The 24,681-nt window shown below is 49.3% G+C and overlaps 1 long non-coding RNA gene across 2 annotated transcripts; it reads right to left on the bottom strand.

The window, feature by feature from the left end:
- Nucleotides 1–20,800: 20,800 nt before the first annotated feature.
- LOC132537034 (uncharacterized) lies at nt 20,801–24,663 on the bottom strand. Of its 2 annotated transcripts, XR_009548551.1 has the most exons (3): nt 24,017–24,405; nt 21,887–21,935; nt 20,801–21,100 (listed from the first exon to the last, which is right to left on the bottom strand). It is a non-coding gene; the product is annotated as an uncharacterized LOC132537034 (long non-coding RNA). The 2 variants fall into 2 exon arrangements; XR_009548550.1 differs by lacking the exon at nt 20,801–21,100 and having other exon boundaries at nt 21,886–21,935; nt 24,017–24,663.
- Nucleotides 24,664–24,681: the final 18 nt, after the last annotated feature.

Genomic DNA, 24,681 nt, shown 5'->3' with positions numbered 1-24,681 from the left:
GACACATGCCAACTCAGGTCCCAGGCTCAGGCCTCCAGGGCTGCCCAGCTCCCCAGCTGCCTCACACTTCCTCAGCTCAGCACCACCATCACCTGAGCATGTGACTTTCCCCCAGCATGTGACTTTCATTTCAGGTGGAAAGAGACAGTGGAGAAGAACTCGCAGCTCGGAAGCTTCCTCCTTCAGAAGCCATGTCTTGCCATCACCTGTTTTTGACCTGTGAGGCATCTCACCTCACAGGTCAAAAACTCCCAGGGAGTTCTCTTTCATTTCCTTGTCAGAAATAGTCTCTTGCTTTGTTATGTCAGAATCCAAATGTTCCAATCTTAAATAATTTTGACAGGTAGGGTGTAGGTGAGTAGGCAAATAGGTATGTGGCACTTACATACACAGATGTAGGGAATTCTTAAAAAAATTAGTGGGGGGGGCTGGTGAGAGAGAGCGTGTGCATCCCTCTGGGACTAGTTGTACCTGCCATGGTACTGGGTCTCATGTCAAAAGAAGCCCTTGGTGGCCAGGCAGAGAGCTTACTGGTTAAATAAAAAGCTTTCATAGCTGAGGTTTCAAGACTTCAGGCTGAATCCCCGACTTTTCAGCATAGGTCTGAGCTGAGCAGTGCTCTGCTCTCACTCTCTGATAGACACACACACACACACACACACACACACACACAAATTTATTTTCACCAGAGCCATGCTCAGCCCTGCGTCATTGTGTTGCAGGAAATTCAGAGCTTCAGGTAGGAGAGTCTCTTGGCATCAGCATTATGATATCCACCATGGCCCATCTCCCTCTCTCTTTATCTTTCTGTATCTCTAGCTCTCATCACTAAGAATAACCATAAAATAAAATGTGATAAGATACAAGTAAACAGGGAGTCGAGTGTTAGCGCAGCAGGTTAAGTGCACATGGCGCAAAGTGTTAATGGACCATGTGACGGTCTGTTTCTTTCTGGGACTGAACCACAGTCTGTGGGCTTCTGTTGAGAGGAGGCCCTTGGGGGCCAGGCAGAGAGCTTACTGCTTAAGTAAAAAGCTTCCATGCCTCAGGTTTCAGTGCTTCAGGTTGAATCCCCCTCTCTCCAGCATAAGTCTGAGCTGAGCAGTGCTCTGTACACTCTGAGTTATTTATTTTATTCATTCATTTCTTTTTATTTTACCAGAGCCCTGCTCAGTCCTGCATTGTGGTGAATCAGGACCCAGAGAACTCCAGGTATGAGAGTCTCTTTTCATCAGCATTATGTTGTGGTTTTTTTTTGCCTCCAGGGTTATTGCTGGGGCTCAGTGCCTGCACCATGAATCCACTGCTCCTGGAGGCCACTTTCCCCCTTTTGTTGCCCTTGTTGTTGTAGCCTTGTTGTGGTTATTATTGTTGTTGTTGATGTCATTCTTTGTTGGATAGGACAGAGATTAATGGAGAGAAGAGAGGAAAACAGAGAGGGGGAGAGAAAGACAGACACCTGCAGGCCTGCTTCTCTGCCTGTGAAACAACTTCCCTGCAGGTGGGGAGCCTGGGCCTCAAACCAGGATCCTTATGCCGGTCCTTGCTCTTTGTGCCATGTGCACTTAACCTGCTGCACTACTGGCCAGCCCCCAGCATTATGGTTTTACCCCTTCCCACCTCACTCTCTTTGTATCTCTAGCTTTCATTACTAAATATGTAAATAAAATAAAATATGTACAAATTAAATAAAAAGAAGAGCTATGTGAAAGTAACTGTCTAGAAGTCATCAAATTTCTTTCTTTAAACCCATCATATGACCCAAAATAGGAACATAGTAAAGTAAGAATATTTTAAAAGAAATTCCTTGTCTGGGGAATGTTATGCATGTACAAACTATTGTATTTACTGTTGAATGTAAAACATTAATTCCCCAATAAAGAAATTAAAAAAAAAGAAATTCCTTGTCTGTGAAACAGGTTCATAGGTAGCATCATTATCTCTCTCTGTCTCTCACTCTGACTTTATGTCTCTCCATAGTTAAATATAATACAAGAAATTACGAATATTAAAATAAAAAGATCTCCTGCTTATGAGCTAAGAGTTCTTCTGCAAAGGACATTCATGCCTGTGGCTTCAAAAACCCAGTTTCAGTCCCTGGAACCCCAGTTATTGTGAGCTGACAGTGTTCTAGTGTTTCTCTGTGTTTTTCTCCCTGGATCTGTGTCAGGAAAAGAAAATGAAGAGAATATTTGAAGAATATGGAATCCTTTGGTTGGCTCTAGTCTCCCATTAGGTGCATTCTGCTCTGTGTCCACAAGGCGGCGACATAACACAGCAGGGCCCCTGCTTAGTGGCCTTGCTCCCACTGCTCTGCCCCTTGGTCTGGACTAGTTGCTTTGGGCAGGGTGCTTGCAGCCTGCTGACAGGATTTGTTCTTGGGAGCTTCCTTCCCAGGAGCTAGAGAGAGGCAGGAGACAGGGTTCACGGAGCTGAGCACCAGGGTTTCGAGACTGAGGCACCAGGTTCCCAGGCCTGGGGGAGTCTCTGTTTTTACACGTCTCTGTCTCACCCTTTCCTCTCCGTTTCTCAGTGCATGTTGAACTCTGAGAGAAAGATCAAATTGGAGGGTGTTGGGAGGGGCATGGGGAGCTGTGGGCAAGCCTGGGTTCCTATTGCTGGCACTGAGCCTCGAAATCAGCAGAGTAGTGTCCAAAGACTGAAAGGAAGAAAGAAAGAGAGACAGAAAGGGACAATGGGGGACAAGCACATTTGCAGGAGACCTCACGGGTCCTACTGGGGGTTGAACTGGTAGAATGAAGGACAAGGTGGCTGCTTGTCATTGGTCCAGCAAGCAGAAAGTGCAGGAAAGTTTCTAAGCTGTGCACAGAGCCTGGGGTCAGGGTGGAGGTCACCCCAGCAGGAATCCTTCAAGGGGATTCATTCCCTTGCAGTTGTTGCCCCAGGAAGCTCTGAGCTGTCCACCTCATTGAGGTCTCACAAAGGTCTCTGGTGTCCTAGGAGGTGGGTCAGTGCACAGGGCCTTGGATGGTGAGGCCTGAGTTCCTCTGACCTTTAACTGAGCACAAAGTGCACTGAATCTCTCCCTCTCTCTCTCTCTCTCTCTCTCTGTTGGTGCGTGGTAGTTAATTAACATCTTGAAAATGTTCCGTCCTAATTTGATGCCAGTTTGAAAGAAAATCAGAGAGAAATACATTGGCTTTGGTAGCTCAGGGCTCGGACAATGGGGAATCCATCCAGCAGCAGCAGAGTTTGCAGCAGTATGAGGGGACTTGTGTGAAGGTCTCCTCTGGGGCCAGGCATCTGGAGAGTTTGTTTTTGCCATGCTGCACAGGAATTCCTTCTTTTCTACAGGGGGAAACAGGTTTGTGTAGTTAGCCAAGGACATCAAGACAGGGGGTCACAGGAGTTAGGCCTGGGAAGGGCAGGGAAAGGAACTGGGGCTCTCCAGTGTAAGCAGGACTCTGCTGCTTTGAGCCATGTGTCAGGCTGCTCCTTTCTGGCCTTGAATCAACAGTTTGTGGGCTCCTGTCAAAAGAAGCCCTTGTGGGCCAGGCAGAGAGCTTACTGGTTAAGTAAAAAGCTTTCATAGCTGAGGTTTCAAGGCTTCAGGCTGAATCCCCAGCTCTCCACCATAAGTCTGAGCTCAGCAGTGCTTTGCTCTCACTCTCTGATACACACATACACATTTATTTATTTATTTATTCACTTATTCATTCATTTCTTTAATTTACGAGAGCCATGCTCAGCCCAGAGTCATGGTTTGCAGAAAATTCAGACCTTCAGGTAGGAGAGTCTCTTTGTATCAACATTATGTCTAAAACTGCCCATCTCCCTCTCTCTGTATCTTTTGTATCTCTAGCTCTCATCACTAAGCATAACCATAAAATAAAATGTAATAAAATATAAATAAATAGTTCCGGAGGCGGAGCTACGAGCAGCAGATCACTTTCTCTCCTCTCCTCTCCCGGATCAACTAGGAATACCAAAGGAGACCACCCGGACCGAAACAAGACAGGACTAGAATGACCACAGGAACCCAGTAAATCACCCGTGAGTACAAACACATGTGGCTGGTGACAGAGAGGAGAGAGGGGCCTAAGGAGAGATTAAGTGACTGCTAACATTCAGCAGTTTATCAGTGGAGACACCACCTCCAGTCTGCTCCACAACAACGAGACAGCTGAAGGGAGGAAAGGACTCCCCAGAGACTCACTAAGTGCAACTCTGAGTCTCCATTGCTACTACCCTCAGAATCTGGAGCAGCAACAGGGAGGGACACCAGGGGACAGAGATCTAACTGGGAAACTCAGAAGACCTATACCTCGGTGGCATAGCTGAAGGGCTGTGAAAGTCTCTTTGCATAACCACTAGATTATCTCTGCCACACCCTGCTTTATCTCTTGGTCAGGAGTCAGTGATTAAGCTAAGAAGCCTATTGATAGGTTAAAAGCCCTCAGGCTCCCATAGCCTACAGGGAAGAAAAAAAAGAGGTTTTTACACCACTGAGCTCCAACTCAGGGATTGAAAAAACTATTGGGCGGGGGAGATAGCATGATGGTTATGCAAACAGACTCTCATGCCTGAGGCTCCTAAGTCCCAGGTTCAATCCCCCGCACCACCATAAGCCAGAGCTGAGCAGTGCTCTGGTGTTTCTCTGTGTCTCTCTCTCTGCACCTCTCTCAAAAATAAAATAAATTAAAAAAAAAGAAAAAACTGTTAACATATATAAAATGGTTAAAACAACAAGAAAAAATATTGGAGACTTGAACCAGGACAAGAGTCCAGCTAAAAGTCCTCTAGAGGGTGAAGCACAAAACAACGAGTTCAACATCCAAACATTAGCTAAGGAAATAATAACAGGAGTGAGTAAAGAATTTGAAAAAATTGTAATCAGAAATGCAGGAACAACAAATGAGAATATGGAAGAAAATTCTAATTATCTCATGGTTATTAGAGAACTGAAAGCTGAAATCGCTGAGCTAAGAAGGCAACTAGCTGAACAAGCTAAAACAGTATCAGAGCAGGGCAACAAAATAGATGAACTCCAGAAAGCAGTAGAAGGCAGAGAGAATAGAATCTATGAGGCTGAAAACAGAATTAGCAAGATTGAGGATGAATTAGAGACAACTAAAAAAGAAGTAAGAGATCTCAAAAAGAGATTAAGAGATGCTGAAAACAACAACAGAGTCCTATGGGATGACTTCAAAAGAAACAATATACGCATTATTGGCTTACCAGAGGAAGAAAGAGAAGGGGAGGAAGAAAGCATTCTCCAGGCCATAATAGCTGAAAATTTCTCTAGTCTAGACAACACCAAAGACATAAAGATTCAAGAAGCCCAGAGGGTCCCAAACAGAATTAACCCAGACCTAAAGACACCAAGACATGTCATACTTAGATTGGAAAGGAATAAGGATAAAGAAAGGATCCTCAAGGCTGCAAGACAAAAACAAAGAGTCACCTACAAAGGAAAACCCATAAGATTAGCAGCAGACTTCTCCATACAAACACTACAGGCCAGAAGAGAATGGCAAGATATCTATCGAGTGCTCAATGAGAAAGGCTTTCAACCAAGAATACTATATCCTGCTAGACTGTCATTCAGACTAGATGGAAGCATCAAAACCTTCTCAGACAAGCAACAGTTGAAGGAAGCAACCATCACCAAGCCTGCCCTGAAAGAAGTTCTGAAAGGTCTCCTATAAACAACCAGACCACCACAAATAGGACATATATCAAAACACTCTAAAACTCTACAAGAATGGCGTTAAAATATCTTCAATCTTTGATATCAATAAATGTCAATGGCCTGAATCCACCTATTAAAAGACACAGAGTAGGAAGATGGATCAGAAAACACAACCCAACAATATGTTGTCTACAGGAAACTCACCTAACACAACAAGACAAACACAGACTTAAAGTGAAAGGATGGAAAACTATCATACAAGCCAATGGCCCACAGAAAAGGGCAGGAACAGCTATTCTCATATCTGACATGATAGACTTGAAAATAGATAAGATTAAAAAAGATAGGAATGGACACTACTTAATGCTCAGAGGATCAGTCAATCAAGAGGACTTAACAATTATTAATATCTATGCACCCAATGAGAAGCCATCTAAATACATCAAACTTCTACTGAAAGAGCTACAGCAATATATTAACAGTAACACAATCATAGTAGGGGACTTCAACACCCCACTCTCTCAACTTGACAGATCATCCAGGAAGAAAATCAGTAAAGACATAAGGGAGCTAAATGAAGAGATAGATATACTAGAACTATTGGACATTTTCAGAGTCATTCATCCCAAGAAACTGGAATACACATTTTACTCAAATCCACATGTATCATTCTCTGAGCACATGTGCTGGGCTGCTGGGCTGTGAGTAACCCACTGGAGCCCCCAGATTCCATGCACAGGGACCAGGGTTGGAATCCCGCTCCCCACCTGCAGAGGGAGGAGAGTTGAGGCAGGTTTAGGTAGCTCTCTCCTTTCCACGTCTCCATCTCACCCCTTCTTCTCAATATTTAAGTGCACTTTGAACTCAGAGAGAAAGAACAAATGGGAGGGTGTTGGGGAGCGTGTGGGGAAGCCGCGGGCAAACCTGGGGTCCTAGTGTTGGCACCGAGCCTCAGCAGTCTGCCCAGTGGTATCCAGACCAGAAAAGGGGGCAGGTAGTCACCAGAATGGTGATGCAAAGACACTCTCTTGTGTTCCATGCCTGCTCTTAACCTGCGGTGCTGCCACCGGACTCCCATCTTCTCTTTTTGATTGTTGATTCAGTTTCTGTATTAGGGTTTGTCTTGTTTAAGCTGTCAACTTCCTCTTGGGTTCAGCTTGGCAGGCAGTATGATTGTCGAAAGTATCCTTTTCATGCAGATAGCGGATTTATTTGAATAGAGGGGTTCACAGTGGCCATGTGCGATCTGTGTATCTCCCCATCTTCCACTGTGGGTTCATCTCTCTCCTTCCTGACTGCTTTCTCAAACTACCTCTCTCTCTTCCTCTCTTATTTTAATTTCTTGGAGAAGTCCAGTCAATTGTTTATTTTATTTATCCTTTTTAAGAAAAGACTCTTGGTTTCATTAATCTTTTGATTCAGCTTGCTGGTTTCTTTTTCATTAATTTCTGCTCTGATTTTGATGATTTCCTTCTCCTATTGGTTTCTGGACTTCTGCTGCTTCTTTTCTAGTTGGCTCTCTGGCAGTCAACAACGACATCAATGACAACAATAATAATAACTACAACAATAAAAAAGGGCAACAGAAGGGAAAATAAATAACAAAAAATAAAAAAAAACAAAGAGACTCTCTTGCTGGAGACTCCAAAGTCCCAGGTTCAATCCCCCCCCACATCACCCACCATAAGCCAGAGCCAAGTATCGCTCTGGTAAAAAAAAAAAAAAGGGGTTTTCAACTTGGGATTCTCCAGAGAGGCCACCAGGTTCCAGATGCTACCATGATGTCAACCGGAATTCCCTGAAACAGATGACCCCACCATGTGTCCTGGATCCCTGCCTCCCCAGAGCCCCACCTCTCTAGCAAAATAAGAGATACAGGCTGAGAGTATGGATTGACCTGTCAACACCCATGTTCAGCGGGGAAGCGATTACAGAAGCCAGACCTTCCACCTTCTGCGTCCCACAATGACCCTGGGTCCATACTCCCAGAGGGATAAAGAATAGGAAAGCTATCAGGGGAGGGGATGGGATACAGAGTTCTGGTGGTGGGAATTGTGTGGTGTTGTACCCTTCTTATCCTATGTTTTTTGCCAGTGTTTCCTTATTATAAATAAAAATTAATAATAAAAAAACACCTTCTACACTTTCTTTCCATGTAATGAGGGAAAGGGTTCCAGAGAAACAACCAGGCCCAGGATGGACAGGGATTTAACCTCGGATCACACATTCAAATCCTGCTTTCCACCACTGAGCTATCTCCCCAGCTTCTATATATTATTATTATTATATTAGCAGAGCACTACAGAGCTCTGGCTGATGGTAGTTCAAGGGATTGAACCTGGGACCTCAGAACCTCAGGCAGGAGAGTCTATTTGCATCACCATTATGCTTTCCCCCTTGCCCTTCATAGTATATTCAAGTGCAGTGAGACGAATCTCTGAATATATAAAGCTTACACTGGAAATTCAGGAATTCGTCTATTCAGATGCATTCTACAGTGTGTCCACAAGGTGGCAGCAAAACACAATAATCTAGCTTGTTTCTAAATACTTTGTAAACAGAGGAGCTCACGCTTTGTACACAGTGAATTTCTTTAAAACTTTTTTTAGAATTAAATTTCATATATATATACACACATATAATTACCTGAAGAGTATATGGAGAGTTACAGCTTTTTATTTTCAGATGCATTCTTCATCATGTCCACAGGGCGGCAGCAAAAACACTGCCATCCTGGTTGTTTCTAAGCATTCTGTGAAATGTGGCTTTTTGCACAGTGGATTTAAACACGTGAGTGCCACAGTTACCCTCAAACTATTGTTTTGCCTTTTCCCTATGATATATGGAGTATCTGGTGTTTATAATATATTAATTTATATTCAATGAACATCTTTCTTTAAGCACCTGGTAGATTCCACTGCTGTTTTGTTTTTAATTTAGAGGTGAGAGCCAGTGAGATAATGTGGACAGGAGATACCAATGCAGACGGAGAGATAGAGAGAGTAGTGGTCCAGGACGTGGCACAGTGGTCAAGCTTTAGACTCACAAGCATGAGGTTCCAAGTTCGATCCCCGCAGCGCATGTGCCGGAGTGATGTCTGGTTCTTTCTCTTTCCTGTTGTTCTCATAAATAAATAAAATCTTTTTAAAAAAGAAAAGGAAAAAGAAAGAGAGAGCGTGAGGTGCAACACTGCCCCACTGTCCCTGAAAGTTGCCCATGCAGGTGGAGGCCTGGGGCTTGAACCTGGGTCCAAGCACATGGCGCCTGGTGGACCACCACCTGGTCCCTCCCCCACCTTCCACCATCAGAGCGCCCCTGTCTGTGCAGCCCCACTTTGACTTGGCTGGACTTATAGCTGTGCCAATGCAGAAGGTTCCTAAGTCACTTTCCTGGAGATGGACTTGTGGATTGGAAGGGCTGCAGACGTGGAGGATCTGGGAGGCGGGTCAACACCCTCCTCTGCTCGGTGATGCAGGGCTCAGCCAATGGGCAGACCCGAGCTCAGCCTGTGGTGGGCGGGGCCCGACATGCATCACGTGAGGTCGCCCTAGCATGTGTGGGCGTGGCCCGCAACCCCGCGCCTGCGCAGATGCAGGACCCGGAGGCTATGGCGGGCCGCAGCAGGGTCCCTTTTCCCTTTTCCCATCCTCGACCTTCAGGGTGGACACAGGGCTGTGCCGTCTGCGCTGGGGGAACAGCCTTGACCGGCGAGGGGTCACTTGGTCCCGTGGCAGCCCCCACACCCGGAGGCATGGTGAGTCCTGCGGGTGCTGGCCGGGGGTTGGGGGCCCCGACGTGGGTGAGGGGTCACTGCCCGGGTCAAAGGTCAGGCATGGAGGGAGGGTCCCAGGGCGGCGCTGCCCCGGGTCCTGTGTCCCCAAGTCGGAGGAGGACGGTGTCGGCGGGAGAGCTGGGCGGTGGCTGTTTCCCACCCCGCTTCGCCTCCAGCTCCTGCACCTGCTCTGAGCGCCGAGCAGGACGAGGGGACACGGACCCTCCGGCCCCACCCAGCCATGGATCCCGGGACTCCTAGACGGCTGTGATTTTCTTACATTTTACTGGCGAGAGAGCGAGAAATCGGGAGGGAGGATAGGGGAGGAGACAGAGCCTCCTGCAGCCCTGCGCCTCCACTCGGAAGCTTCCCCCCTGCAGGTGGGGACTGAGGGGCTTGAACCCGGGGTGTCACACACCAGCACCCCCCATGCTGTCATGTTTCATGTTTTCATCATTAAATGTCAGTATGCGGAGTGTTTTATTTTTGTCCTTGTCATGTTTGTGGGTCCACGTGTCCCGCGGTCAGAGGAGGGAGGAGCCAGGACACGGCCGCTCCTGTGTTCCCGCTCGCACCCGGGTCCTCCTGTCGTTTCACGGGGGAAGGAAGGGAAGATGGAGAAGAGGAGCGGGAGCCGCACTCGCACACGCCCTGCACGGCGCGGGGCTGCAGGGGTGGCGGCCACTCCGGCGCCCCCCGAGTCCCTCCAGCGGCCGCTGCGCTGTGCGGGGACGGGGAGCCCGGGGCGGGTCGGTGGAGGTTTGGGGCCCCGGTCTGCTTGCTCGAGCTGAGACGCCCTTGGGCTGAGCAGAGTGACGGCACTGGGCTGGTCATGTTTTTAGAGCCACAGTTTGGGGGCTCCGAGCCTGTAGTGGGAATGGCCGCCGAGCCAGACCGCGGCCGTGCAGCACAGGGCGCCCTCAGCTCCGCCTCCCCGGGCACAGAGGTCCTGCGCTCTCTCTCGCTGAGCTCTCTGCCTGGCCGGAGAGAACCTGCGGCGGGGAGACAGGGCCGCAGGCAGAGCAGGGGACTTGCATAGGGGAGGCCCAGAGTCTGGTCCCTGCCACTGCCGAGGCTGGAGCGATACTGATTCATTCTCTAATAAATCATTTTTTAAAAAAACAATCCTTTCTGATGTCCTTTTCCTTTTGTCCACAGCCCCCATCGGCTCTGGCTTGTGGCGGCAGCCCGCGGGTCTGCGGCGTGAGTGCGCGGCCTGCTGTCCGTCCAGACGGCAGAGGGGGCGCTGGCCGGGCGCGGAGGTCCGGGCAGATGGTGGAGGGGCAGGGGCAGGGCACCGACCTCCGGCGTCAGCAGACGGTGCCACGTCCCCACAGCCCCGTGCTGGCCACAGGCCGCTGACCGGATGACGCCGTCCACCCGTCCCCTCGAGGCCCTCAGCAGACCCCGGCCTGGAGACACTTCAGGGGTCGGGGGTCCCCTCCTGTTTCCACTCGGTCCATTGTCACCCTGCTCTGCCCCTTCTCCCGGCCGGGGCTGCCGTAGCGGATTCTCCTGCAGGAAGTTGAGAGAGTGTGCAGGTGTTGGGGGGCGGTGAGCCCAGAGCCCCCCTGGGCTCCCCGAGCCTTGGGTTCAATCCTTGTTTGTCACAGCTTGAAGGAGAGTTGTCAGAGGCAGCGTGTGTGTGTGTGTGTGTGTGTGTGTGTGTGTGTGTGTGTACACAGCCCTGGAGACGGGCTGTTTCTCATGTCCCAGGCCCGGGGTTCAGTCCCCCCTAGTGCCCTGCACAACCCAGCGTGTGAAGCATTTTCATCTTTTCAAGCCTCAGCCCCCCCACCCCTCAGCCTGGAGGAAACGGGGGGTGGGGGGGGTGAAAGTCCAGGAGGCGGATGAAGAGCCCCCCAGAGGTGCTCCTGGATTCATCAAAGGCCGGTGCTCTGAGCATTTTCACACGTGTATGAGCTTTAGAGAGATGAGACCTGGTGGAGAGCTAAGTATGTTAAAATCTGCTTAAGGTGGTGGGCGGGGGGTTTAGGAACACTGCTAGCGCTCTCGCCTCTCACGCCCCAGGACCCGGGATCGGATCCCCGGGCACCAAGTGTTTTCCCCTGCCTCCCACAGGGGGAGGTAGGGAAGGAGGTAGGATAGGAGGTAGGCAGGGAAGGAGGTAGGTAGGATAGGAGGTAGGCAGGGAAGGAGGTAGGTAGGATAGGAGGTAGGCAGGGAAGGAGGTAGGTAGGATAGGAGGTAGGCAGGGAAGGAGGTAGGTAGGATAGGAGGTAGGCAGGGAAGGAGGTAGGTAGGATAGGAGGTAGGCAGGGAAGGAGGTAGGTAGGATAGGAGGTAGGCAGGGAAGGAGGTAGGTAGGATAGGAGGTAGGCAGGGAAGGAGGTAGAGCCTCCCCGATAGGCCCCCCCCAGGATCCCCTAGACACTTAGGACCCCCCCCCCAGGATCCCCTAGACACTTAGAACCCCCAGATGCTTTTCATACTTGGTCAAGCTTTGCTGCCTGAAGGAGACTTGTAGGCAAAAATCCTCGTAGGGGTGGGTGGGAGGGACAATAGAAACACGCTCAGCGCTCCTGCCTCTCACGTCCCAGGTCCCGGGATCGGATCCCCCCAGGAGACAAGTGTTTTTCCTGCTTGTTGGGGCCTGCAGGACACTTGTGGGTAAAAGTCTGAGGAGGGTGGGGGGAGGCCCCATAGGAACATTGAGAGAGCTTTTGCCTCTTATGTCCCAGGTCTCAGGATCGGGTCCCACACCCCAGAAACTTTTTCACACTTGCTTGAGCCTTAGGCCCCAGCAGCCGGGAGGAGACCCCAACAGCCTCGGAGGGCGGCGGCTGGCTCAGGAGCCCCGTGGGGGCGACTTACCTCGAGTCCCGGGTCTCCAGTTCAAGCTGCTGTAGGAATGGCAGTGACAACATGAAGCAGTTTACTTTTGTCAACGTGTTTTATTTTCATTAACTCTTGTTCAATAAAGACCGAGGAAAGGAGATCCCTAGAAACCTGTTGCTTAACCCACAGGAGAAACTTACAAACCATTAAACCTCTCCAGGTCTTTGTCTTTCCAGCAGGAACTGCAAGTGTCTGCAGGGCGTCCTCTGTCCCCTGCAGCTTCACTCCAGCCTCCTCCGACATCCAGAGGGCTGAGGGCGGCAGGAGGGGACAGGGGCTGAGTGACACAGCAGGAAGCAGAGAGAACATAAAAGTGAGGGAGATTCCAGCCCTGCTGTTCCCTGAGTTCTCGACAACAAGTCTGCCATGAATATAACTGCAGTGATTAATGATTTTAATTTTCAGCCCCAGAGGGGGAAGGACAGGCTGGAACAGGGCAGGAAACGGGTCCCAGAATAAAACCCGACCTGTGTCCCGGGCCCTGCGGGATCGGCCGGCACCGGCTCTCTGACCACCCGGCACGGCAGCTGGCGCCGGGGTTTTGAGTGCAGCCGAGAGACGCATCTTAGAGCTTTTCTGAGGAGGAAGATTTAAAGATTCAGGAGCATATGAGGGACCAAGAGAGCTATAGTCAAGTGTCCCAGGAACCCATAGGGTTCATCTGAGGTTTCTGGCTGCCGGGGGAAGAGTTTGAGGGCTGCTGAGACCAAGGCTGCCCCATGGAAAGCCCAGGCCATTGCAAGACTGCTGACAGGGCCCCCACCGCCACTCCCCCCCAACGAACAGGGCAGCTTCACCACCTCTGCTCTGCTACAAAAGATTTCACAGATGCAGGAAACAGCACGTACTGTGATGTCCTTTGTGGAGACGCCGCTCCTCTTCCTCCACTGTCTCCCGTCTGTCCCGTCCCGCGTCTCCTAGGTGTTTTCCCCTCCTTCCCCTCTGGTTAGCAGGGCTTCTCCCCCAGGTGAAATCTATCCAGCGCACTCGTCTGACGGTCTCTGCGAACCTTCATCACTGCCCCGTGAGGCCCAGCTGAGAGCTGCACAATGTCCGTGCAAACCGTGCGCTCGGATGCTCACGGCCCCACGGCTCAGGAGGGCACAGTGGCTACAGTGCCGAGCCCTCTAGCAGGAGACCCACGTTCCACGCCAGGCACCACATGGTCCAGAGTGATGCACATGCTCTCTGTCGCTCCCTCTCATTATATATATAAAGGAATTAGCTACATCTGGTCATGTTCGGCTCACATACCTATCTGCCTACTCACCTCCGTCCTACCTGTCCGACTCAGGGGAGGAAAGAGTTCTGGACCTGTGCGAGTCCCAGCACCTGGTGAGACCCTCCCTCTCCCCTTCCGCCTGGAGCAGGGCCCGGCCCGCACTGTCCGGCTGCACCTGACTGAGCCACACAGTTCTGAGCTGTCCTCTAGAATTCCTGGCTGCCACGTTCAGGTCAGAAAGAAACAGAGACACCCAGGACCCTAGTCAGGGAACCCTGGAATTCTCAGAGACATGAGAGGCCTGACCTCTAACAGATCCCCGTCTCCACTGTCACGGGTCATCTCCATCACAAACAGCAACATGGCCCCTCTAGGACCCGGGCCTCCATGTGGATCGAGAATGGTCGGGGCTGCCTCATTCTTGGAAGGGAGGTTGGACCAAAATCCTCCACCACGCGGGGAAGATGGGTCCTGAAATCAGCGCAGCCTAGAATGTTCCTGTCCGTGACCCCAGAATGCGAGCTCAGACCCACAGGGATGCAGAGGTTACAGAGGCTCCTGCGACAAATCTGAGCCCAAGATCAAGTCAATGGGGGTTACAGTGAACAACAGACGCTTTAGGGAGCTGGGTGGGGGCACCTGGTTAAGCACTCACATCACAGTGAGCAAGGCCCCAGGTTCAAGGCCCCGGTCCCCATCAACAGGGGAAAGCTTCACCAGTGGTGAAGCAGGACTGCGGGTGTCTCTCCATCTCTCTCTCTCTATCTCCCCTTCTGATTTCTGGCTGTCTCTATCAAATAAATAAATATAATAAAATATATATCCTTCCCCTTTATTTGGGAGCTATTCTCTTTCCTGACCCAGCTTTCTAGTCCTGTTTCCAACTCTGACACCATCTCCCCAGACAATACCTTTGGTCCCCCTGCATGTTAGCTGTCGGGCTCAGGCAGAAATCAGTAAAGTCACGTTGGGGAACATCTAATCCAATACATGAGGTGTCTTGATAGTCTAGACTCATGTATGTTTTAGACGAGCACAAACTGATTTAATCCACCACGATGTATGGCTTGACTTGGTTTCCCAAAGGTGCATGTGCACTGTGAGAGGCCAACGCCTCCCCCTTGTGTAGCTCCTTCATTTGCTTTTCTGGAGACAGCAGAGAGCCTAGGGAAGGCAGCACAGTGGCTCTCCAAGACTCCTGCCTGAGGCTCTGAGGTCCCAGGTTCACTCTCCAGCATCACCATCATCCAGAGCCGAGCCGAGCAGGGCTCTGTTCTCTCTCTTACTCTCATTCTCCCCTTATTTCACTCATTGAAGTAAACAGACAAAATATTTTAAAAACAGTAATAAAAACTAAGGCGACCACATAGATAAGTGACTTGTATATCTTAGTGTAAGTGACTTTTCACACTACAGTACAATCTGTGTGGTGGTCCCGGGGGTGGCATGGGAAATCAAGCAATACTCCCAAACATACCAAGAGAGAGAGAAAGAGGGGGAGAGAGAGACAGAGACAGAGCATGAGTCTAACTGGGTCTCAGGCTGTGATCCGGGTCACCCCGGGGCCGTGTCTGTGCTGCCGGTGGACCCAGCCTGACCCATGTCCCCAGGATTCCGGCCCCGGCCCTGCAGCCCCCACGCCCCAGCGATGAGGTCCCGCCTGCGCCTCCCCGCAGCCTGCAGCCCGGGGGCTCGGCCGAGCAGCTGCTGGAGGACAGTCCGCAGGGTCGGGACCCCCAGTCGCCCCCCGGAGTCGGGGCTGCGGGACTCCCGGTCGCACGGCCTCCGGCCCGGGGAGCAGCAGCAGCGGCTCGGGCACCGGGTGCGGAGCCCAGGTCGGGACTCACCGGAGAGGAGAGAGCGGCCGTGCAGGGACCCGGGTCGGGACTGACCGGAGAGGAGACAGCGGCCGTGCAGGGACCCGGGTCGGGACTGACCGGAGAGGAGACAGCGGCCGTGCAGGGACCCGGGTCGGGACTGACCGGAGAGGAGACAGCGGCCGTGCAGGGACCCGGGTCGGGACTGACCGGAGAGGAGACAGCGGCCGTGCAGGGACCCGGGTCGGGACTGACCGGAGAGGAGACAGCGGCCGTGCAGGGACCCGGGTCGGGACTGACCGGAGAGGAGACAGCGGCCGTGCAGGGACCCGGGTCGGGACTGACCGGAGAGGAGACAGCGGCCGTGCAGGGACCCGGGTCGAGACTGACCGGAGAGGAGACAGCGGCCGTGCAGGGACCCGGGTCGGGACTGACCGGAGAGGAGACAGCGGCCGTGCAGGGACCCGGGTCGGGACTGACCGGAGAGGAGACAGCGGCCGTGCAGGGACCCGGGTCGGGACTGACCGGAGAGGAGACAGCGGCCGTGCAGGGACCCGGGTCGGGACTGACCGGAGAGGAGACAGCGCCCGTGCAGGGACCCGGGTCGAGGGCGGCGCGGGCGGCACAACACGACCGCAAACCCGGTGCCGCCTTAGCGCAGCTGCGGACCAGCTTTTCGTTCTGCCGCGGGGGGAACCACAGTGGCCGGAGCCGCTACCGGAAGTGGGCGGGGCCGGCGTGCTGACGCGAGGCGGCCGGTGTCTCTCCATCTCTTTCCCTCCCGATCCCCTTCCGCTCATAGTTTGTATTCTATCCAATTATAAGGGGGAGTGGGACGGCCACTAGAAGCACTGGATATGTCACACAGGAGCCAAGCCCCACCAATAACACTGATGGCCAATCAATATTTTGAGGAATTTGAGTTTAAAGAGTGGAACACTTCCATTTTTGAAAGCTAAGATGCTGGACCTTTTTAAAATAAACATTTTAGCCCTGATTTTACATGAATGTAAGATAATTGGGTTCTAATCACAACCCACTCATACCAGAGAGGTTCCCCTGCTCCTAATCGCCAAGGATCACCACCTCTCCCAAAGTCTTAGAGGCAGAGTGACTTTTTTTCAAGCTCATGTGTTTCAGTTGGCTCCCTTCCAAATCTGAGTGCTGCCATCCAGTTGTTGTCTTTCTCTCCCTTACTCCATGAAGCACTGTCACCTAGTCCCAGCCACATGGTCCCGAAGGAGACGTGCCAACTTTTATAAATACCTGAGACGTCCTCCCTTGAGTGCATGTTCCTGAATTCTTTATGCAGTCTTCTTTCCATGGACATTGAGTAAACTTCCATACTTTGGCTACTGAGAAAATGCAGTTATGAACATGGGGGTACATATGTCCCTTTGAATCAGTGTCTTTGATTTTTGTTTTTGTTTATCACCACCAGGTTTACTAGTGGGGCTTGGTGCCTGCATGACAAATCCACCAATCCTGGAAGCCATTCTTTTCCTATTCCCCCCTTTTTTTGATAGAACATAGAAAAGGTGAGAGGGAAAGAGGAGACAGAATAAAGATGCATCGTATGAACAGTAACGGGAGGGGGCAGGTGGTGGTGCACCTGGTTGAGCACACATGTTACAATGCCCAAGGACTCAGTAAAGTAGCAAGACACAAAATTAACATCCATAGATTGTTGAGGAATTATACAGATGCTGTCTTTGCCCTCAGGTTTTGCCACTTCCTGCAATATTCTCACAGTGCCCTTCTATATAAATATGCGGCGCAGTCCGACAATAGATCTGTAGCATATTTATATAGAAATGACAGATTAGAGAAAAGGAAATTGAAGAATTTAATCCCATTTGCAATCAAACCTAAAAAATCAGCAAAATATCTCATAATGAACATCACAAAAGAAGGAAAGACCTTTATAAGGAAAAATACAAAACATTGATAAAGTAAATAGAAGAGGACACACAGAAATGGAAGAACATTCCTTATTCCTGGAATGGAAGAACACACATTAAATAAAAGCCATTTTACCAAAAGCCATCTACAACTTCAATTTCAATTTCCCTATCAAGATCCCAATAGCATTTTTCATGGAAGTGGAACAACTTGGAAAAAGAAAGCCTCTTCAACAAATGGTGCTGGAGCAATTGGACAGACACATGTAGAAAAGTAAAACTACATCATCACCTATATCATGCACCAAAATCAGGTCAAAATGGATGAAAGATCTAGACAATAGACCAGACAGTCTAAAATGTATAGAAACTATTGGCAAAACACTGCAGGATCTTAACACCAGAGAAACATTTGGAGACTTGAGTCCTGGGCATGTGAGATGAAAACAAGAGAAAATAAATGGGACAAGATCAAATTTAGAAGCTTTATACATAAAAAACAACTACCCAAAGTTAACTATGCAACTTAGAAACTGGGGAAAAACTCTTTGAACACTACACAGCAGACAAATGTAAAACATCTAGAAAGAACTGGTATCGCTTAAGAACAAGAAAAAATATAACCCAGTCAAAAGTGCGAGAAAGAACTGAACAAGCAGCTCTCCCAGTACAATACATATGACCCACATACATGTGAAGAAATGGTCCGCATCACGTATTATGAGATAAAGATCAACAAAACCTATACTGAGGGGGGTGGGTAGCGGTGCACCTGGCTGAGCACACATGTTATAATGTGCAAGGACCTGGGATGGAGCCCCCAGCACCCACCTGCAGGGGGAGAACTTCTTGCAAGTGTCACTTTGTCTCTTTCCCTATCACCCCTTTCCTTCTCGATTTATGGCTGTCTCTAGCCAAGAAATATATATAGATAATAAAAAATTTTAAAAAATAATAAACTACACTGAGATTCCACCTCATATGAAGAGTCAGAGGAAAGAGAAATAAAGTTTCAATTCCATTGACAAACTCCACAAGATAAAATACCTTGGGGTGAATCTCTCGAAGGAGGTGAAGGACCTTTACAGAGAAAACTCGAAGACACTGCTAAAAGAAAGAGAGACTGACACACAGAAAGGGAAGAAAATGCCCTGTTCCTGGGCCGGAAGCATAAACATTATGAAAATGGTCATTCTGGGAGTCAGGTGGTAGCGCAGCAGGTTGAGCGCACTTGGCACAAAGCATAAGCACCTGCGTAAGGATCCTGGTTTGAGCCCCCGGCTCCCTACCTACAGGGGAGTCGCTTCACAAGCGGTGAAGCAGGTCTGTAGGTGCCTATCTCTCTCTCCCCCTCTCTGGCTTCCCCTCCTCTCTCCATTTCTCTCTGTCCTGTCCAACAATGATGACATCAATAACAACTACAACAATAAAAAGGGCAACAAAAGGGAATAAATAAATATTTTTTTAAAAATCTTAAAAAAATAAAAAGAAAAGAAAAAAGAAAATGGTTATTCTACGGTAGAGATAAAGGCAATGATCAGATGGTTTCACTCATATGTGGTGTCTAGAGAACGAATACACAGGAAATTGGAAAACAAAACAGAAATGAGCAAATGCTTCTAAGAGCTTGTGAGAAACAGAAATAATGGGGAGGGAAGTGGGGAGCTAGGGACACAGAACGTTAGTACTTTAGTGATAGGAGCGATGTGAAACTCCACCCTGTAATCTTTATGAATGCTTTCTGAACACCAAACATTATTTTATTTTATTTTTAAACATTTTAGTTTTATCAACACCAGAGAAAGATGGGATGCTTGGGATCAATCTTCAGTCCTCAAGACTACGGCCATTGTAGTCGCTGCCACTTTTCCTTGTCTCAGCTGGCTTCCTTTTGATTCTCCTTTTCTTATTGCAGAGTACATCCCAGGCCAAACATTTTACATATACTATCTAATTTAATTCCTCTGCCAGCTCTACGAAGTAGGTGCTATTGTGCCTCCAAAACAGAGAGGAGGAAAATAAACAGTGGTGTAAGGATTGAAGTCTCCTGCCCAATAGTGGCTAGAAAACCCAACTTTTCACCAAAGTGTGGGCTGTTACCCTGGACTCTTACCATCTTGAAACCCATTATTAATCCCAAACAATAAGTGAAAAGGGGAAGAAGGGGACGTTAAGGAGAGACACCTGCAGAACTGATTCTCTACTCATGACGCTTTTCTCCAGCAGATGGGGAGCTGGGGCTCGAACCCAGGACCCTGCACAGGATTTCAGGTGCCTCGCTGCCCAGCTCTCTCTTATTTTTAACTTACTGGATAGAGAAAAAAACAAGAAGGAAAGGGTACAGGGAGACAGAGAGGGAGAGGGAGAAAGAGAGAGGGATAGAGAGAGACTTGCAGCACTACTTCAGGGCTTGTGAGACTTTCCCCATGTAGGTAAGGACTAAGGGTTTGAACCCAGCTTGTAGCACAGAGTTATTATCTGCACTCAACCACTGCCTGACACCCTGCATGGAAAAATGTGAACTTGATTACAATCACTACTTCTGAATCCATATTTGCAATGAGACAAAATCACTCCAATACATTACTGAACCACTGATTCAATGATTTTGGAAAGGCCTGCTTCTCTTATCTCCTGGTCATAAAGAGTAGCTATTAGACCTCAGTGCAATGGAAGCAGGAGTAGCCTCAATCAAAAAACACATGGAGAGAGAGAGAGAAAGAGAGAGAGATCAACATATTTCTTGCTCAAATAAATGTCAGAGGAACTCAGACATCGCCATCCAAGGCCCTAGGCACTGACCCACCTCCTGGGACAGCAGAGACCTTTGTATCAACAAGGACAGCTCAGAGCTTTCCTGGGTCAACAGATGGAAGGGGATGCGCCCCCTTGAAGGATTCCTGCAGGGGTGGCTGCCACCCTGACCTCAGCTAATGTGCACAGCTTGGAAACTTTGATGCAGTTTCTAGCTGCTGGTCCAATGACAAACACCAGCCTTGTTCTTCATTCTACCAGTTCAATCCCCAGGGCCACCTGTGAGGGGTCCTGCATATGTGCCCCCCCCCAACCCCATTTTCTATTCTTCCTTTCTTCCTTTCCTTTATCTCTTCTAGTTGTACTTTTTAATTTTTATCTATAGCCTTCTTATTATCTTTTCAAATTTGCTACATATTTTTCTAATTACTTTATTGGGGGGAGAATGGCTTAGAGTTGACAGTAAAATATAGTAAATTTCTGTACATTTCTAAGTTTTCCACGGAACAATTCAACCCCTCTAGGTCCTCCTCTGCCATCATGTTCCAGGACGTGAACCCTGAGCCACACACAGGAATCTTTTATTTTAGTGCAACAAAGGATTGTTTGTACTTTACCCCCCTCAATGTTTCTTCCTTCTTTCACTCTTTCTTATTGGCTTTTAGATTATTTTTTAACCAGGGCACTGATCAGCTCTGGCTTACGGTGGTGTGGGGCACTGAACCTGGGACTTCCGTCTCAGGCTTGAGAGTGACTTTGCATCACAATTATGACATTTACACCCACCACGGTGGCTAGTTTGGATGCCACTAGGGTGACTGGTGAGGCTCTGTGCTAACACTTGGAGCTGAGGGTAGCAGGAAGCATTTCCTCCCACACATCAACCACTTTTCATTTGAACTTTCCTTTACATTTTAAACTACACTGAGAAATTAAATTGAAGGGGTGAGGTAGAGAGATGGAGAGAAAGAGAGACCCTTGCAGACCTGCCTTGCCTCTCCTTCCCCTGAAGGTGGGGAAGAACGTGGCTCCAACCCTGGTCCTTGTGCACAGAAGTCTGGGAACTCCAGCAGGTCCATCTGAGCCCAGCAGCCCAGCACAGGTGCTCAAATCGCTTTTTTCCTGGAATGGGTATGGAGCTGTGAACCCTGTCTCCTGCCTCTCTCTACCTTCTGGGAAGGAAGCTCCCAAGAACAGATCCACTGCACAGACTGCAAACACCCTGCCCAAAGCAACAACTAGTCCAGACCAACAAGTGAACCAGTGGGAGCAAGGCCCACCCAGCAGGAGCCCTGCTGGGTTATGTCGCCGCCTTGTGGACACAGAGCAGAATGCACCTTAAGGAAACTAGAACCAAACAAAAGGCTCCCGTATTTCTCCTAATATTCTCCTCTTTTTCTTCTCCTGACAGACCCAGGGAGAAAAACACACAGGAAAACACTACAGCACTGTCAGCTGAAGCTAAAGGTGGTGGTGTCATGGACTGAATCTAGGTTCTTGAAGCCACTGGCATGAAAGTCTTTGGCAGAATGCCTAAAATAGCTCCTCAGCCCAAGGTCTTCTTATTTTAAATGTTTATAATCTATTGTACATTTATCTAGAGAGAGGGGGGGGAGAGGGAGAAATGATGCTAGCTACTAAGCTGTATCACAGCCCAGGTCTTCATTTCATAATTAATTTAATTTACTTTGTCAATATTTTGAGTAAAGAGAGAGAGGTTTAAAGAGAGAAAGATGAGAACTACTAGGCGGTCACTTCCACCATAATTCTCCTTTGTATTTCTTATTGTATCACATTTTCTGTCACTGTTCTGTTTTGTAGGAGGGTTTGAGATACAGAGAGGAAGATACAGACAGGGTGGGATGGGCCGGGCCTGATATCATGATGCTGATGCAGAGACGCCCCTACCTGAAGCTCTGGGCGTTCTCGCAGCACCTGGACTCAGGGGTGAGCACGGCTGTGGGAAAAGAAACAAAAAGCATCAGAGCGAGGACAGAGCACTGCTCAGCTCAGACTTATGCCGGAGAGCCGGGGATCAGCCTGAAGTCTTGGGACATCAGCCACAACAGCTTTGGGCAAAACCATTAAGCTATCTCCCCAGCCCCCAAGGACTTCTTTCCACATCAGCTCACAGCTTGTAGATTCAGGCCATGAATGGGGCAGCCTGCCAGGGGCTCAATGACAGACAGAGATGCTTACACCTGAGAGCCCCAGTTTGGTTCCCTGCCCTTCCCAGATCTCACTGCTGTGACCCACCTCTCTTGATGGCCAAATACACACACACCTGTTTTCTCCCTGTAGAAGAAGTGGCGTCCTGGGGGCCAGTGGTAGCACAGGAGGTTAAGGGCACGTGGCGCAAAACACAAGGACTGGCGTAAGGATCCTGGTTCGAGCCCCCGGCTCTCCACCTGCAGGGGGGTTGCTTCACAGGCAGTGAAGCAGGTCTGCAGGTGTCTATCTTTCTCTCCCCATCTCTGTCTTCCCCCCCTCTCCATTTCTCTCTTTCCTATCCAACAACAACGACAGCAATGACAACAATAATAGTAACAACAAGAACAACAATAAATAACAAGGGCAACAAAAGGGAAAAAATTACCTCCAGTAGCAGTGGTTTTGTAGTGCAGGCACAGAGCCCCAGCGATAACACTGGAGGCAAAAAGAGAAAGAAAGAAAGAAAGAAAGAAAGAAAGAAAGAAAGAAAGAAAGAAAGAAAAAGTGGCTTCCTGTGCAGCATGGCAAAAGCAAAGTCTCCACATCCCTGGCCACAGAGGAGACTCACCCCACCCACCCTCCACCCCTGGCAGTGGCCAAACTCTACTCCTGCGCTATGGAGTCTCCAATGTCCGAGCAATGAGCAGTCAGCAAGCAAATGAACTTTCCATCTCTCTCACTCTCTCTGATTTGTTTTCAAAATGTCATCAATTGAAGACGCAACAATTTTCAGACCTTAATTATTACCTATCACACCAACAGGGAGAGATACAGAACACAGAGTGACATAGAGATATAGACAGATATACAGAGCATTTCCTGCTCAGATAAAGGTCAGAGGAACTCAAAACATCCCCTTCCAAGGCCCCGTCACTGAGCCACATCCCGAGACACCACAGACCTTGGTTTCAATGAGGGGGAAACGCAGAGCCTTCCTGCATCAATAGTTGGAAGGGAGTGAACCCCCTTGAAGGATTTCTGCTGCTGATTCCTCTACTCTGACCCCAGAAACTGTGCACAGCTTGGGAACTTTGACACAGTTTCTGGTTGCTGGTCCAATCACAAACACCAGCCTTGTCCTTCACTCTACCAGTTCAATCCCCAGCTCCACCTGTGAGGGTGCTGCATATGTGCTCTCCCCACCCCACTGCATATTCTGTTCCTTTCTTTCCTCATTTCTTTCTTGCATCCATTCTTGTTTGTAATATTTTATTTATTATTATCCATAGCTCTCTTACTGTCCTTTTTGTCAAACATTTTTCTAATTTCTCTAATGAAGGATTAATGGTTTCGAATTTAGGGTAAAACACAGATGTTTGTACATTTTTTAGTTTTCCACCTAACACCTAGGTCTTTCCACCCCATCTAGGTCTTTCTCTGCCATCGTGTTGCAGGACCTGAACCTACCAACCCTGTCCCAGAGTCTTTTATTTTGGTGCAATACACCATTGTTTCTACTCTATTCCTATTTATGTCCTCTCCTCCTTTCCTTTCCTTTCTTCCTATTCAATTTCTTTTTCCACTGGCACACTGATCAGCACTGGCTCATGGTAGTGTGAGGCACTGAACCTGGGGCTTCAGGGCCTCAAGCATTTAAGTGACTTTGCATCACCATTCTGGTATCTATCCTGCCCCCTTTTCTAGTCTGGATACCACTAGGTTGATTGCTGAGGCTCTGTGCCAGCACTAGGAAGCCAGGCATGCCAGCAGCTAGTGAACCCACCCCCAATGTCCTCCTGTTAGTTCTTTCTGATTTGAAAATACACTGAGAAATTGAGAGGACGGTGTGGGATAGAGAGATGGAGAGAAAGAGAGACCCCCACAGACCTGCTGCACCTCTCCTCCCCTGCAGGTGGGGGAACGGGGCTCCAACCCTGATCAATGTGCACGGAAGTCCGCAAACTCCAGCAGGTCCCCGCACAAGTGGTCAAATCACGTTTTTCCAGGAAGGGGCTTGGAGCCTTGCAGGAAACAGAAGGGGACTGGCCCATGGCACAGACACGGGGGAGCAAAGGCAGAGCTCCAGGACCCTTCTGTCTCTGGCTGGAAACCTGGCGCCTCGGCCACACAAGACCGGTGCTCTGCACAGCAAGCCCTGTAACCTGCCTCTCTCTAGCTTCCGGGAAGGAAGCTTCCAAGAACAGATCAACTGAACAGACTGGAAGCACCCTGCCCTAAGCAACAACTAGTTCAGACTAAGGGGCAAACCAGTTGGAGCACAGCCGGCCCAGCAGGGCTCCCTGCTAGGTTATGTCGCCGCCTTGTGGACACGGAGCAGAATGCATCTTATGGGAGACTAGAACCAACCAAAGGGCTCCCGTATTTCTCCTAATATTCTCCTCTATTTCTTCTCCTGACACAGAGCCAGAAAGAAAAACACACAGAGAAACACCACAACACTGTCAGCTCAAGCTAAAGGTGGTGGTGCCAGGGACTGAAACTAGGTTCTTTAAGCCACAGGCATGAAAGACTCATATATATATAATCATTGG

Source organism: Erinaceus europaeus, chromosome 2, assembly GCF_950295315.1.
Source record: "Erinaceus europaeus chromosome 2, mEriEur2.1, whole genome shotgun sequence".
NCBI lineage: Eukaryota > Metazoa > Chordata > Mammalia > Eulipotyphla > Erinaceidae > Erinaceus > Erinaceus europaeus.
Note: the sequence above shows the minus strand (reverse complement) of the source record. Positions and strands in the feature narration are given on the sequence as shown.